Here is a 16,908-nt window from a genome sequence, read left to right on the forward strand (position 1 = left end):
GGCATTCTGTGACGCACTATTTGAACTCTTCTCTTCTTTGTGACCCCCCCATCCCCATTCACATAAATATATTTCCTGTAGATCTTTACAAAGGAATACGTAAAGCAGTTCTTCATGTAGCTTTATTCCATTTTATGAACATACCGTACTATATTTAACCAGTTCTCTTTTGGTGGGCATTGAGATTATTTTTAGTTAATTTCAGTTTAAACAATATTGCCATGACAAACTTTGAATATGCTTTAGTTCATAAATGTGCAAGTCTGTCTGTAGGGTAAATTCCTGGAAGTGACTCTACAGTTACGATCTTGGTAAATATTGCCAGATTGTTCCTCCTAGGGGTTGTACCAATTTATCCTCCACTATCGATGTGTGAGAGTACTTGTTTTCCTACACATGTGCCAAAGGCATGGTTTTATGAAGCTTCTGGATTTTTGCCAGTCTGATAATGTAGTTTTAATTTGCATTTATCTTGTGATTGATGGTTGAACATTTTTATATTTAAAAGTATTTGCAGTTCCTTTTTTCTGGACTTTAAACTCATCTTTTTCTAATCTTAAAATTTTCCATTTAGTTGTTGGTATTTTAAAAATTGATTTATGAAAGCTCTTTATATATTAGGGAGATGGTCCTTTGGGATTTAAGTTACTGACCACCATCCCTCATGTCCTCATTTGCCTTTTGACATTAATTACGGGACCCGTTTTTTGAGGGGCTCACGAAGAGGGGCTTTTAAGTTAATTTTTTTTTCTTGCTGACAAAATTATCATTTTTTCCTTTTATGATCTTTTTGATTTTATTTTTAGTGGAAGTATGAGATGTCCGAAGGAACTCTTCCATGTTATTTTATAGTATTTTCATAAATTCATTTTTTACATTTCACTTATCCTGATCTGTGGAGAAAGTAATCCAACTTAATTGTCTTTCTAGATGGCTGCTTGCTTGTTTACCTCCTTTTCCTTGTGAGGCTATTTTATTCGGGCTCTCCAGGATGTGTATGTGTATGTGTATGTGTATAGGACAAACATACACATCCGATTGGTTCGGATAGAGACATTCATTATAAGGAACTGTCTCATGTAATTATGGAGCTGGCAAGTCCGGACTCCGCAGTGTGGGCCGGCACGCTGGAGACCCAGGAGAGCTGGTGATCCCGCTCTGGTCCAAAGGCTGGCAGGCGGGAGGACCGAAAGGGCCGGGCCCGTGGTGGAAATGGGGCTGAAGGCCGTTTGCTGGAGAGTACCTCCTGCTTCCCGAGGCCGACTGGATGAGGTAAACCGACACTCTGGAGAGCAGTGTCCTTCATATCAAGTCACTGATTGAGAGGTTAATTCCATGTTAAGTTGACACATAAAGTTAACCATTAGAGTTGTCTTTTCCCAATTGATTGGAGCTGCCCTTTTCATTAGTTGCTGAATTTTCTTAGGTACAGTGTGAGGAGTTACTCTGTGATTTTTTTTTTTTTTTTAATTTTATTTTTTTAAGATTTTATTTATCTTTAGAGAGAGGGGAAGAGAGGGAGAGAAACATCATTTTGCGGTTGCCTCTCGCATGCCCCAACCAGGGACCCGGCCTGCAACCTGGACTTGTGCTCTGACTGGGAATCGAACTGGAAACCTTTCTGTTCACAGGCCAGGCACTCAATCCACTGAGCCACACCAGCCAGGGCTCAGTTCTTTTTCACTGGCCCTTCTAGTGCACCAGTACTATATGGCTTTCATTATTTTTTAGTGTTTGGTAGGGTTAGAATATCTTCATCAGTTTTCTTTTTCAGAATTTCCTTGGCTGTTCGTGTTTGCTTATTTTTTTCATATAAACTTTCTATTTTTTACCATGTTTTTTCCTAAGAATTTCGTCTTTTTTGTTGTTACTATAATGGGGTCTTTTTTATTCTATCCTTTTCTGTGAAACAGATGATGCTTATAAAAGAAAAACAGGGAAACAAAAAGAAGTACCACATATGAGCAGTTTCTGCCCTCTGACCACAGACAACACACTTGTGTTAAAACAAGTTGAGTTTATTCGGAGGAGCCTCGGGAGTCTCCTGGAGACGTGTGGTCTGCTCTGCGATTCCGAGAGGGATTTAGGAAGTGGGGGCTCTGTCCTCGATGGCTGATCTTCAAATGCTGGGGGCCTGTGGTGATTAATTTTTATCATCGAGGCAGGAGGACTGATGCAGGGACAGGTTGTCATTGGGAAGGAAGCACCAGCCACGCAGAGAAAAAGACAGGAGAGGTGGATGTTGAGTCGTTTTGTTGTCAGAAAGTGACCGCGTCCAAACGTGCTTCAGTGCTGGCTCTGTGCTGTGGGGACGTGTCCGCGGGCAGGTGTTTGTGGCTAGGGTCCTTTCTGCCCGCGTTCCGTGTCACCATTCCTCCTCTTCCTGAATGACTTACCTCTCATAACATTCTTCGAAAAAGCGCTGTTGTACTTCCATGTATATGTGTGTACCTTATATTTTTGTTGATATAAGTTGCTTTTAAAAATTACATTTTCTCGTTGTTACTGGTGTATACAAATATAATGAAATTTGTACGTTTGCTTCTTTGGTCCAGTGACCCTTTAAGATCTTATTAATTCTATTAACACTCTCCTTTGTAGATTTTCTTAGATTCCCTCAATTTAAAAAAAATGCTTTAAAAAAGCACCCCTTCCCTTTTTTATCTTTCTGCAGATTCAGTTCTCCACTTCATTGTTTCAAAGAACTGTTCATTCTTTTATTATCTCTGATTTTAAAAGAGGGCTTTCAGCATTTCATCATGAAATAATGTTTACTCTTTTTCTTCTTTTTTTTTTTTTTGATAGCTGCCCACTATTAGGCAAGGAAGTTCCCCCCCTTTTTTTTTTCTGGTTTGCTAAGAGCTTTTATCATGAATGGATGCTGAATTTTATGTGTCTCTATCTTTGAGATGGTCATTTTGTTTTTATCTTATAATCTGTTATTGGGGTCAAATGTGTGTGTGTGTGTGTGTGTGTGTGTGTGTGTGTGTGTGTAAGAAACTAAACATGCATTTTGGGATAAATCTAACCTCATGATATATATCACCTATTTATACATCACTGAACTCAGTTTGCTGACCTTTATGTAGTATTCATGAATGAGATTGAACTGTAATTACCTTTGTGAGGTTTTAGTATCTGTATTGTGGAGTTTTGTAAAATGAATTGGAGACTAGTCCTTTTTTGAATTTACAGGAGTGGTTTATGTTACAGTTCGGAATTGTGTGTATTTTGAATGTTTGGTAGAAGCGCTGTGAAGCCATGAAGGACTGTGTAGCCCTTGACATTAGCTTTTGTCTGGGCTCTGATTTCTGACCTTTGATCTTCGTATTTTTGCGTGTGAATATAGGTGTAGTCAAGTTACCAATTTCTTCTTGAGTCAATTATTGGCTTAAACATATTGCTCTATATTAGGACTTCATTCATTTTACCCAGCTTTTTAGGTTTCTTAAGGTGACATTGTTCTTCGTAGGCCTCATTACTTTAATTTCTGTAACATCCATACGTTACCCGGCAGGGGAGACCCTATGATCACGCAGGTGGTTTTCCCGGAGCAAAACTTATATCCATGTTCCCCATGTCCCCGAATGTGGGAAACCCAGCTGCATCATTTGTGGTAGCGGGGTGCTGCGTTCGCGCTCTCCCTGGGGGAAAATGTTTTCTACAGCATCCAGAGTTAAGGCATTTCAAGCTCAGGTTCTTTCCATCTTTCTTTTATTCTTCATGAATCTTGCCAGCAGTTTGCTTTTCCAAAGCTACTGTGGTTGCTGTCCTCTCTGTTACAGGTCTTTTCTTTTTAAAAAGTTTGATTGAATTTTGTTTGTACTTTGACTATGTCTTGCTTTTTGTTTTACTGATATTCGTTTTGCTCTTCTTTTTTAAAAAAATTTTAATCAAGGGAATGCTTAGCTTATTTGAAACCTTTTTGTCTGATAAAGCCAAATATAAGACTAAAACTTTTCCTCTTAAGTACTGCTTTGGCTGAATCTCTCAAACTTTGATATGCATTATTTTTGTTGTTTTTTAATTCTAAGAATTTTCTCATTTCTCTTCTCTCTTTGTTTTTTGAAGATGGTTTTATTGAGGCCTGGGTTTCTTTTCTGTCCCTTCCAAGGAACTGGTATAATGCTTTTGCCAGTTGCCTCTCGGCCCTAGTCCTCTGGAAACATATTTTGTGCTTTACTTTGTAAAGTTTTATGATTAAAATATTCCCAATATGCTGATAAACAAAATGGTACAATGAGTGCTCACATGCCTCTGTAATTTGTGTCCTGTACTAGCCTAGCCGTGCTTGGGTATCCCTGGTTATCCCTAGAAAGCCTTTCTCATGAGTTTGGCTCCAGGCTGATACATCGATTTGGTTCTTTTTACCTGGAACCGTTGTTTCTTGTCCCGTCCGCACTCGCGGCATCGGCATGTTAAAAAACAGGGCCATTCGTCTTGTGAAATGACTGTTCTGATTGTGTTCTTCTGAAGTGGCTTGTTCATTTAGCCCCTCTGTTTCCTGGGTCTTGCACGTTAGAGCCAAAGGCTTGATGGTTGAATGTTTTTGTTGCGTTGGTTGTAAATCATGTCCCCAGTGGTTAGTGAGCTGCTGTTCCAAGGAGGGTGTCTGACCCGCCCTCTGTGGGAAGAAGCCTCTAAACCCTAGCCCCAGCCTTTCTAGTGACCATCAGCTGTCTTTCGACTGAGGCTGCAGAGACATCAGGACGAAGACAGGCCTTCCCTCCTGTACTCTGTTCAGACGCCTCACCACAGAATCTCTGCATGTCAGACATGCCAGTGACCGCAGACCACTGAGTCTGGGTGGTCCGTTGCACATCGTCCCTGGCTGCCGTGGCCTGAGCCCTTCACAGGTGGGATGTGTCACATCGGGATGAACACAACGTTTGTGGTCCCACAGCAGTGATGTTAAGGTTGACCCGTGGATTCGGTGCTGAAGGCCTCTGCGACCGCTTCAAATGGAATCTTCTTTGTGAGGTTTTGCAGACCGCACCATTAAGTGTTCATTTTGATCAGAAACCCTGCTGACGGTTAAACTGTGGTTGCTAATTCTCATAGAGGCCATTTTTAAATTGCTCCTACCTTTGAGTATGAAGTACAAGACAGGTGTTTCTCTTCTCTGTGTAGTGGGTTTTTATACTCATAATTGAGAGAGGTTATCTCATATTTTCCTCCCTTTTGGCAGGCCCTGCACCCCTGATGCTTTGCCGGGTCCCCGCATGGTCATCACACGGAAGGTTAAAACCTGTAGTGAAAGTCGGCTTCTATTGCTTTTTCTCTCCATGCTCTTGATTTACTTTCTGTATGTATCTGGTTTTACTCACATTTATGTTGTCTGTGACCCATTTAAAAAAGCATTTTATCCAGTATTTTAGATCTTTTAATGAGCAGACATTTAGAATATCTTATCTGCTATACTGCTGGAACTGTTACGCTCTTAATATTTTCTAGTTGTTAATTTGACATTCCTTACACAGTTTAAAACTGTATAAGCATGTAATATAATAGATAATTTTGAACATACAGGAACTATATCCCCATTTTATAAAGGAGCTTTTCTAATGTCTCCTTTATTCTTTCGAAATGAAATTCATAGATGTTACCTACACAGAATTCATAGACAATATAGATTACCTACACAAAATTTCAAATAAGTGATAAAGCACTAACTGTATATGGAAAAGAGAAAGGAAAGTAGCATATAATAGAATTTTGAATATGTAATTAAATAACTGCACAGACGTGGATATGTTAGGAGACTTGGGAAACAGATGATTGCACGTATATGTGGGATCACTGTGAACCTGACAGTTACAAAATGGAACTCATACAGAAACACTGTATTATTAGTAACTCCTAGGTCATGAGCGGGGGTGTCATTGGTGACATCTTTTTTTAAGATGATGAGCAACTCTTGGTCAAAGTTGAACAAAACAAAGTCTACATGGTAGTTCTGGAAAATTCAGTACATGGCAAAATTATTTTAAGAAACTATGAAGTATTCTTTGACTCTTGTTCTTTCAAACCTGTCCTATCTCCAAATTCTATCCAGAATCTGAGAACATCTTCTGAGTTCTGTTGCTTCCTCCTTGGGTCAGGGCATCCGTCTGCACTATCCCAGCTGCCCCCAGTTAGTCTTTCAGTGCTTCTGCGTACCATAGCCAGGTGCACATTTTAAAGACGGTGCATTTTACCGAATTCTTCTCCAGAAAGCGTTAACGGATGGTGACCCACCCAACCCAACCAGCTCACTTATCTACATTTTAATATTCATCTTTCAGTAGTTCTTATTTTGAATTATTTTATTTCTAATCAGAATTGTCCATAATTGTTTTTGAGCCCCAACAATGTTCAAGAGACTTGAGAATTTTGAATTAGGTACAGAATCTGCCCAATGTGGTACTGAGGTCATTGATTGAATAGATAGCAGAATTTGATGTTATCAAGGAAGAAGTACACAGTCGGACATTTGAACTATTTTGTTTAGTAGGGAAAATCTTTAATGCTGTGTGTGTGTGTGTGTGTGTGTGTGTGTTTAGCTTCTACTTGTCTTCCATTTCATCGTTTTTGGGTCATAAAGTATTATGTGTAGCTTTGTTTCCTGGTTCACTGGCCCCTCCTAGCAAGCTCTCATTATCTTTCTGTCTCCTCCTTGAACCTATAGACAGACTTACAGTTTTTGTCTTTTTACCTCTTAATTCTTGATCTGCTTCAGATCCACTCTCATGAGATGCTGGAGAAGAGGTCCTGTTTCCTCTTGTGGCACATGTTTCCCCAGGACCTTCGCCCACTGCCTCCAAGGGGGGCGTTCGAAGGGTCAGGTCACCTGAACGGGGTTGCCGGGTGTGGGAAGCAGATGCTGTTAATGCCCTTTGTGCTGCCAGTGGCCTCTGTGGTTCGGCTCCCTCCCGGGACTGTGACTGCTGGCAGCCTCACAGATCCCTCTGTTTTCATGGCCCGAAATTACACTCTTTTCGTAGCCAGAGAGATCTTTTTCTCTTTAGAGAAGATTTGTAGGAGGTAAGTTTATTCAAGTGAGCCCCAATTTATTTAAGGAGGAAAGATACGTCAGGATAGATTTTTTAAAAACCCCTAGTGTAAAGTGGCAAGAGAATTTTAGACTTTCCCTTTTAGGGTATAGTTTTTCTTCCAGCTGATAGAATTATCTCAGATTTTGAGAGAAATATCAGGTATTATGAATGCATACTTCTCAAGATACAACTTTATCTTTTTATTATTCCTTTAACCTTAGGTTTATTGGAAAAATTTCAGAAGACAGAATGGTCAGGAAAAGCAAAATGTAAACCATTTATCGAACCTCTTTGTGCTTGGGGACGAGTGTCTTATATGCCGGGAACCCAGGGATCAGTGAGGCGTTGAGTCCAGACTGAAGGCGCTCCCTGCCCGTGGAAGGGTCAGCATTCGCAGATCATGACAGTACAGTGGGGGAGGGGTGGGCTTCGAGCTGTGACTGGGTGCTACTGGTAAGTGGTCTCAGAGGGGGCTTGAAAAATGAGCAAGTTTGCTTGTGAGAAAAGAAGAAATGATCTTGGGGTAGGACCAGTGCTTTGTTATTAAAAGTAGAGGGAATGATCTTGAATGATCCTGAACTAGACTCTCAGATTGGTTATGGAGTCCAGGTCATTAAGAAGGAACGTATGAATTATGCTCGGAACTGGTGACTTATGTTGTTTTTTCTTGATGATTGAAAATGAAATGAAAGGTTATTGTTGAATACTTTTTAAAACAGAGAGTAGTACAGTGCTAGCTTGGGAGGCCACATGTCACAGTGGGTTACGCAGTAGCTGAGCCAAGTGGAAGGCTGTGTAAACCTACATCTGAGCAGGCGGTTACAAGGGTTTAAATTCTGTGTTCTAAAATACGGCTTTATTTAAAATACGGCTTTGAAGGAAGATGCAGGAAACTGGAAGTATTTGGCAAATGGGCATCATTCAGAAAGAAGGAAATGTAGCATTTGAAGCACGAGGGTAACATACTTGCAACCTGACTTCCGCTCAGATAAGTCACTAAAGGAGTTCAGAGGTCACATGCAGCCCACTGGCTGTGATCCAAACATGTCTTGATTGCTGTTGTTACTTAATTATTCTAATCTATGTTTTTATTATTTATATGACAAGATATTAATTTATAAGCTGCTCTTTATCCTGCAGTTTTTGGAGAAAATTAACCGTAGAAGGCCTGTGTTAAACCACTGAAGTGTTCATATCATTTGTTTTATAAGATTTGTTATAAGAGCAAAGACAAGGGCATTTACTGTCCATTGTCATTAATTGCTTAGCATTTATTATTCACACTGGAGTCTATTAATTAACTTGATAATAAAAGCTTTTGGAATGTAGGTTGATAAAAATTATTCTTTGTTTTAAAGGTGATTGATTACCAGTGAAGCCATGGTCACGTCTGATTTTTGAATCTCCTCCTTCCTTCTTGCTCTCCCTGTTTGCAGTTGACTTAGGCTCTGAACCGTTGCTGGGGGGCGCCCCTTTTAAGCTTAAAGAGCTTGTGAGCATTCAAGGAGAGAACTTCTAACTCACTTTCAGGTCTGAGCAGCGCCCACCCCCAGACCGACGTCTGGTCGTTGACGTGGTGAGCCCCGTCTGGGGGCTCAGTGGCCGTGCTGGGGTCTGCCGCATTGGGGCGGCCTGCATGGTGGGCCCCGCAGGGCCCAGTACAGGCCAGGAGGACAGGGAGGAGAAAGTGGCGGCTTTCCTCTCTCTCTCTCTCTGCTGCGTTTGCCCTCCCTTGGGAGCAGGATAGTAAAAGTGCAGCACTAATTGTGAATATAGATATAATCTGCTGCCTTAACAGTTTCCGTTCACACAGAGTGGTCGTGTGTGTGTGTGTGTGTGTGTGTGTGTGTGTGTGTGTGTGTGTGCGCGCGCGCGCGCACGCGCGCGCGCTTCTGGTTATTCCTGAAAGCTTCTTAAGTAAATAGAGGAAACTACTGAAGACTGAAGAAAAACATCTTGAGAATGTTAGACTGTCATTCGACATGAATGAATGTTTTGGGGGTGTTTCTAATTGCTGTAGAAATCAGGGTGACCCTGCAGTCAGTTGCAGCTCTGTCTGCCTGGGCCTTAGCTTTATTGTACAGAAGTGGAGAAAAGCAAGTGAAAAATCCTCAAATTTGATAGAGAGATTTCTTTGAGTAATACAGCATTTTGGGCTCTTTCATCGAAAACTTTCAATAGTTATTGTTTTTATCTTCTATAATTGGGAATCTAACTGCATTGGATTATAATTTGATAATGCTATTCCTTTTTATGTTTAAAATATTTAAAAAAAATTTTTTTCAAGTACCAGAATCAAAGGAAAACAAAACCAAAAAGTGAGGCATTCCATAGCACTAACAACATTTTTAATGCCTAACTTACGAAAGGTGAGGGAAGGTTCTCCCAAGCAGAGCCGTCTGGAAGCCACAGGCGGGCCTGGCGTCCCCATGCTCAGAACTGGGCAGAGGGTCAGGTCAGCTGTCCATCAGCCTCTGCTGTGGTGATAGAAGAGGAACACCTGTCATTGTGTAAGATATATCTTACTAAAAGCTGAAAAACACTTCAAACATATTAAGAGCAGTAGTCACTCTATAAGAATTAGTTAAGCTTTACGCCCTTCTCTGTGTTAACCCAGCTGGGATAGAATGTGAGCTTTTGGCCTTTTCCCTCTCCCTCCGTCTTTTCCCCTCTCCTCCATCCCCTTCCCTGTCTCTCATGGAGATGGAGCTATGGAACGGAGCCACGGGTCCTGCCGCTTGGGTGCTCTTGGGACATGTTCTCTAGCTCTTCATCCTGGTTGTCCAGACTCAGCTGGCGGAGGAGGAAGCCCCTTCCTTAGTGGGCAGAGATAGCGTGCGGGGCTCTTGTTCAAATCTGAGTGTGGTTCTCTCAGTGACAGTCTCCTTGCTCTCTTCTCTGATGCCCCCACTCAAGTTGAGGCTAGACTACGATGTGCAATTAAAAGTATCATATGTATCCGTACAGTCCTTTCTCCTTGGCATTTAAATTCTGACACAAGGAATGTGGGGGAGTCCCCCTCCCCATTTTGTTTTGCTCCTCTCTGCTGTCTTCATTTGTATTTAGTTGCTCATTTCACTTTCTTAATTATATATAACATGAAAGTTCTTCCTTTAGCTGTGGCCAGTGCGGCTCTGTTGATTGGGGCATCTTCCCATAAACCAAAAAGTCGTGGGTTCCATTCCCAGCCAGGGCACATGCCTGTGTGAGAGGCAACCGATGGGTGTTTCTCTCCCCCCCTGCCTCCCTCCCTTCCCTTCTTTCTAAAATCAATAAACATGTCCTGGGGTGAGGATTTTTTTTAAAAGTTCTTCCTTCACCAATTTCTTTGTTTTTAAAAATTCTTGGAGTAACATGCTCTATGTATATTGTATTCCAGGAGATTGTCTGAGATGTTTGAAATGGGGTTACTTTTAGAGTTTGCTTGTGTGGGCAACAGCTACCTTGTTCTTCTGGAAGAAGGACAGACGCAGCCCCCTAGTTCACTGACTGATTTTCTGCACAGGGCTGGGCTTTTGGGGGGAGGAATGGATTTCTGTCTCTTCGCGTTAGCCTTTGGAGGTGAAAGACAGGTAGAGATGAAGGAGGGTCAGGCGGGGCCTGCCGCTAAGGGGACTGTGGGGTCTAAAAAAAAAAGGGGGCGATTGTCTGCCTCAGGGTTGTCGGGAGTGCTAGCTCAAGTAAGTTCTTACTCCAAAACTGTTCTTTTTGGGGAAACCTGAAAATCCGCATTCAACTCTGCGGGCAATTTGATGTGTTTCAGAGTTTGAGAGACATAGGAGTGCAGAGTACCAACAAATGCTTTCCATTTTCCTCCTCTAGCGTGGCCCCTTGATATTACCTCCTTTATGACTGATAACCTTGAGAGGTCATACAGCAATTTATGCCTGATTTTTGGGGGGACCTGGGTTTGGTCCCAACTCTCTTTTAATCTAGAGGGTTGGTGGCCTTCTTTATTAGTGTTTGCAATGGAGATGCATTTTGCTCCAGAGATAGGTTATTGCTCAAGCGTCCAGGCCACTGGTGTGGGCCTTCCCAGTTGTTAATGGGTTTTCAAACCTTAGTGTCTATTATAATCACCTGGAAGGCTTGTTAAGATGCAGATTGTTGAACCCTACTTCTGGAGTTTCTGATTCTGTCGTTTGGAGTACGGCCCGATAATTTCATTTCTAACACGTTCCCAGGTAATGCCGATACTGCCGCTGACCCAGGGACTGCCCTCAGAGAACCACGGTGTGAGTCTCCCGGTAGCTCCGAGTTGTCTGCTGGTCTCTGGCCCAGGGTGCCCAGTGCACTCCCTCTCTCTCCTGGGACCCGCGGGCTCTGCATCGGAAGGGTTGCTGTCCTGCCAGCAGGGGACCCCGGACCCTGGCCTCCACTACGCCACCACTTTTTCCGAACTCTTTGGAACATCAGCCTTGCTTAAGAGCAGTGGTTCTCAAGCTTTGCTTTCCTTCCAGAAAAGCAGGATTTTCCTCAGAATGTCCTTGGAAAGTTTGAGGAGTTTATTATAATAATAAATGGCCAAAGGAATAAATTCTATTTTAATACGTAAATTTTCTTTAATTTTGATGTAATTGATGGCAACCCGCAAATTTCTGGAGTCTTGCTTTTCTTCTTTTTCCTAAAATAGAAATTTAATTGATTCTAAAGGTAAAATATTTCCTATAGTCATAGCAACACTTAACTGGAATATTTATTTTTGAACTATAAGGGAACCTCAGAAAATTTCCGTTTTTTTGTCATTTGTTTTAGAGAAAGAGTATCTGTAGCCTGTCTACCTCAATGAAGATTAGTAAAGATGATAGTAATTGGATGCTAATTTCTTTTAAGTATGTATTTTTCCCTCATAGTCTACTCTGAATATGAAAACTGGAATGGAGAATCTTAGAATTAATTTCATAGATTGGCTGATCCATTTTAACATCTTTTTGAATGTTATTAAAGTAACATGTGCTCATGGTAAAAAGGAAAAATTCCGCAGATCCTTTTTGCTTCTTGAGAGCATTGCCGGTCCCGTGCGGAACAGCAGCAAAGTCTTCTCTAGCTGCCTGTCTTCGGCCGTTTTTTTAACCTAGCCTTCTTTCTGTTTTTCCTTTGTTTCTTTGGTTTTCACTCCAGAGGCATTTATTTCATGGGGAAGTCAGAGCACTTCTTAAAAGTGATTCCCTGTACAGCTTCAGGGCTCAGTTGGCAAGATGGGCTTGAGGTAGGACCTTTCTGGCATCTTACTTGACTCTCATTGGCAAAACCAAGCTCTACCTGTTTATACAGCGTATGGGTTTCCTGAGTTCTGTTTCAGCGGCTTGCTGTCATGCCACTCTGTCCCTCGTGTCGGTCCTTTAATTACGGCGTGTGTATAGGAATGCAAGGTGTCCTGTTTAGATAACTGTTTAGACTAGAATTGCTTAGGCAGCCTGACTTTTATTGCATACATTATTTGGACACTAACTGTATTTGGAAATTCTTTAGTAATAATGTTTTATTTCAGTTATTTCATGATTATAATGTTATTTGTACTAATCTGGTTTTTAAATCTCTGTGAAATGATGATATTCTCAATTCTCGTGAATCCCAAATTTGATATTATCCCTGTCAGTTCTTGAGAATTTGGTAAAGGCTAGAACTTATCTTCTAGTAAAATATATGTAGTATACAAAATTTGCTTTGATATCAGGAGTTTTCGAATCCCTGTCACTCCAGGTTAAGAATTCAGGCCCTTAATGTGAGTTCCAGTCCCAGAATCCGAGTCATTGGCTCTCGTAGCTCAGTTGGTCATCTGCTGGCCCAGGAGTGGGGGGTGTGCGCTTTGGCAGGAAGATCAGCCCTGAGAGGGTGTGAGGTGCCAGTGTCACTTCATTTCAGGGGGGTCGGGGACCCCTCTGAGCTGCTGCTGCAACCATAGTAAGACAAGTAGGGCTATTCCTGGCCTCAGGAGGAGATAGGTAAGAGGTGGTTAGAGCGATGTCTACCTATTTTACAACCATACACGCCTGGTAAACTAGACCTTGTTAATGATAACAAAATTTTACACTAGACACCACTTAATGGCATAATACCTAAAAACCCTCCATGGTAGCCATCTCTTAATTATCCAACTTCAGTGAAAATACTACGCTGTCTTTAATCAACAGTTCTCAAACTTTAAAACAAATCTGGGAGGTTCACTAAAAATTTGATCCCTTGACCGCGGCCTCAGGTTGACTATGGGGCTGAGTCCAAGTGAGTTCTTGTCCAGTGGGAGGCAGGGTGGGAAGGTAGTTAAATGCATAGACTCCGGAGAAGGCATCCTTGGGTTCCCCTCCCAGCTCCGCCACTTGCCAAGTGAGTGACCTTGGGCAGGTTACTCAGCCTCTGTGCCTCAGTGTCCTCATCAGTAAATTAGTACTTATTCCTTAGGGTTGATGTCTAGACAAAAATACTTTATTCAAAGAATAGAACACTTAGAAAAGTGCCTGTCAAACGGTAAATGCTATATAATTGTCAGCTGCTAGTATCATCATCATCATCATCATCCTCACCATCATCACCATCATCGCCACAAGATGAAATCCCAGTGGTCCAATGAGAATTTTGAGTCTCATTCTTAAGTGTGGTTTTAAGTTTATAAGTAACAATGAGTCATATTTATCAAACAGTTAAATGTGCCAGGCACAATGCTAGTCTTACAGGTAGTCTCCTTTAATCATTAATGTAATATTTGGAGGTAAGTCCCTGTATCTTGGTTTTCTGGACGAGGAAAGTAATTCTTTAGGTAATAAGTTATAGAGCTGGGATTCTTTTTTTCTGCCTGTGTGTGTGACAGAAAACATAGGTGAACATGTACTGTGGCTCTTGTAGGTCTGAATTTATTAAAATAAATTAGTCAATTAAAATTGTAATTATTTTGGTCCTTAGTTCTTGAGTATCTTAATATTTCTCTTGGATATTTTAGGAAACGTGATTTTAGGCAACCACGTGGCTTCCTTTCTCACTCTGGGGCCCCCCAATAGTTTAGGAAGAAGTTCCTGTGACAAGTGGAAGAAAACAAAAGAAAAAGCTTTTCTTAAGTCTTGAATGCCATAGTAGTGGCCTGGGGACCCTACCTTGATGAGCGTAGGAGCGACAGCTGCTGGGGTTGGCCTCTCTAGTCCTCAGTCCTCTCAGGCTCTATCTCCACTGCAGGCAGAAGGGCTGCTGTGGCCTCATGGATCCTGGGCAGTCCTGCGCCGTAGTGACATTCTTGCTGATGGCAAGCTACAGCTAGAACGAGGACTCTGCTATCAATATTTATGGGGATCATCAATAGGAAATGGCACAGAGTAGCTTGTGCTTTTAAAAATCTGGAAATAATTATTTCTTTGAATTGATAGAAAATAACATTATAAATTTAGCCTTTGAAGTCAGCAGTATATATGATATATTAGAGGGAATATAGCTTTAATATAAGCTTAGAGTCAGTAGGAGCGTCGGCCTGCGAGCTAAGTGTCGCTGGTTCGATCTTCCAGTCAGGGCACATCAGAGAAGGAAAACTCTGACTCCAAAAAACCTCCGCTGCCTTGCGGCATACCTCTTCAGGGGAAAGGCTAAGGGAGTAAACCCCGACAGAAAATCCGGAGCCGGAGTCCCTAAGGCGGTTTGACGTTGTAGTCAACACCGGCAACTCCTGCGGTGCACCTGAAGCCAAGCTGTATTGACTCCGTCTTTCCCTTGGACCCTTCAGCTGCGAAGAGAGGGGGGGTCTGCTGCATGGGCAACAGCAGACCCTCCATATCACCCTGCCCAGGCTCTGTAGCTTCAGCTTCACTGGAGAGGACACTCCAGCGTTGATTCAACACGGGAGGAGACAGATACCGTGTCACTCCCAAGTCGGACTGCACAGCCATTCTCGGCGGTGCAGATAGACTCTTGAGAAGCTACACCATCGTCTCTCGAGACGGACGGCTGCCAACAACAACGGCTGCCAACAGAATCAGTAGCAGTAAAAAACCATTTGAGCCTTGGTTATGTGATTTTTAAAATAATAGATAATATTTTGGGAGCAAGGGTGTAAAGGAATACAGTAGTCCCTCTCTATATCGTGGTTCACTTATCATGGCCTCACTGTATCACAGGGTTTTTAAAAATATTATATTTAATTATTTGTTGTGGATTTTTCGCTGTATCGCGGGATTTTGCGGTACTGTATATGTATGTTAAAGTTACGTAGGTTTAAGGGTGTAGAATGTGTTTAAGAATATAAGTAGTGTTTATAAAGGTGTGGAAAATGTTAATAAGGGAGTGGGAAAGGTTAATAAGGGACTGGGAACAGTTTATAAGTGTGTGGGAAGGGTTTATTAAGCCTTAAAATAGATATAAATACTAAAATAAATGTAAGGTTCCTACTTCGCGCATTCTCACCTATTGCGGGGGGTCTAGAATGGAACACCCGGGGTAAGTGAGGGATCACTGTACAGGGGAAAGCGTTGATACGGACTTAGAAGAATTGAAGTGTTTTACCGTTATCCTAAACAGAGATTAATCATGCTGTATATAAAACCCTGCGCTTGGAGCACCGAGCGCCTGAGGTGCACACTTACGAGGAGTGAAGGACAGCGGATTGTGCCCTGGGCCTCCCTCGCTCAGCTCATTCCGGTGTGGTTTCTGGAGTTGGAAAGGGAACTTAGAAAAATTTGTTCAGGGTCACACAGCTAGTGAGTAGTCTTGAAGTTGGAATTAGAGCTTGTGTTTGTTTGACTTAAAGGTTCATGGTCTTTGGAGAGATCTTTGTCTGGAAAAGGCTTCTTGGCGTCAGTGAAATAGGAAACTGGGCCTTGAAGAGGCTGGACAGAGATAAGGAGGGGCAAGGGTGTCAGATTTAGGCACGGATGACCCCTGGTGCTGTGAATCACAGCAGCTTGACCGGGAGTTGAGGTTGAGAAAGGATCCCTGAGTCAACATTAAGGGCAGGCTTTACCTTGGGGGTCTAGGGAAAATGAAACTGGCAAGGTTAATTTAGTTAGGGTTATGGAGGGATTTTTTTTTTTAAGACCGATAAATGTTAGGATTAAATAGGACAGCAAACATGTTAAAATGGGAGGGAGAATAAGACACTGAAGGATGAAATGATCTGTGCTTAGTGGGATTTCTTGGGAGAGAGGAGACGGAGGGCCAGTACAGTATTGAAGTTCTTGTAGCCTTTCAGGGGCAGCTGGAGCCGGCTCCGCAGCCCAGCCCTGCTTCTGCAGGAAGTCCCTTCATCGGAACAGAAGCAGACGGGGTCCCACGCAGCCATCACCGGGCCTTCAGGGGTCCTGTGGTCAGTGTGCCGCACCTGCCTCCCCATTGCCTCGCTCCTCCAGCTCCCACCCTCAGTACGTTTTGAAGTAGATCCCAGACAGTGTATCATTTGATCTGTAGATATTTTTTGTATCTCTCTAAAAGATAAAAAGAAAATAATACAGGTATCCCATTTAAAATATAATGTTTTCAGACAGTTATCCAATGTTCAAATTTCCAGTTATCTCAAGTGGAGTACGTTTTTGCTTAATTTACACTGTGGGGTAGTTTGACTAAGAATCCAAAAAATAGTCCCATCCTACAGTTGGTTTAGCCTTTTCATTGCTAGGATTTCCCATCTCTCCCTCTCTTTCTCTATCCTTTTCTTTCTATTGCAACTTATTTGTCAAAGAAACCAGGTGACCGGTCTAGTACAGATCCCCAGAGTTTGGGATTTGCTGATCGATTCCTCAGTCCCTTTCATTTCCTACAAATTTGTAGTTAGACATACAGGCTTTATCAAACTTATTATCAATTGTTTTTGCCAAGAGTGGTTCATTGCTGGTTTATGAGGGGGTATAGACTGTCTTGATCTTTCTCTCTTTTGATGTCACCACTGATGCTTGCCGAAGTCTTC

General features: G+C 42.1%; 1 protein-coding gene and 1 pseudogene across 9 annotated transcripts in view; both read left to right on the top strand.

The window, feature by feature from the left end:
• Positions 1-16,908, top strand: part of ARID1B (AT-rich interaction domain 1B) — a 403,225-nt gene that overhangs the window by 124,384 nt on the left and 261,933 nt on the right. The window lies entirely within an intron of this gene.
• Positions 3,502-3,648, top strand: LOC150008002 (U1 spliceosomal RNA; annotated as a pseudogene).

The sequence above is a fragment of the Furipterus horrens genome, unplaced genomic scaffold (assembly GCF_987537825.1).
Source record: "Furipterus horrens unplaced genomic scaffold, mFurHor1.1.pri manual_scaffold_6, whole genome shotgun sequence".
NCBI classification, from domain to species: domain Eukaryota; kingdom Metazoa; phylum Chordata; class Mammalia; order Chiroptera; family Furipteridae; genus Furipterus; species Furipterus horrens.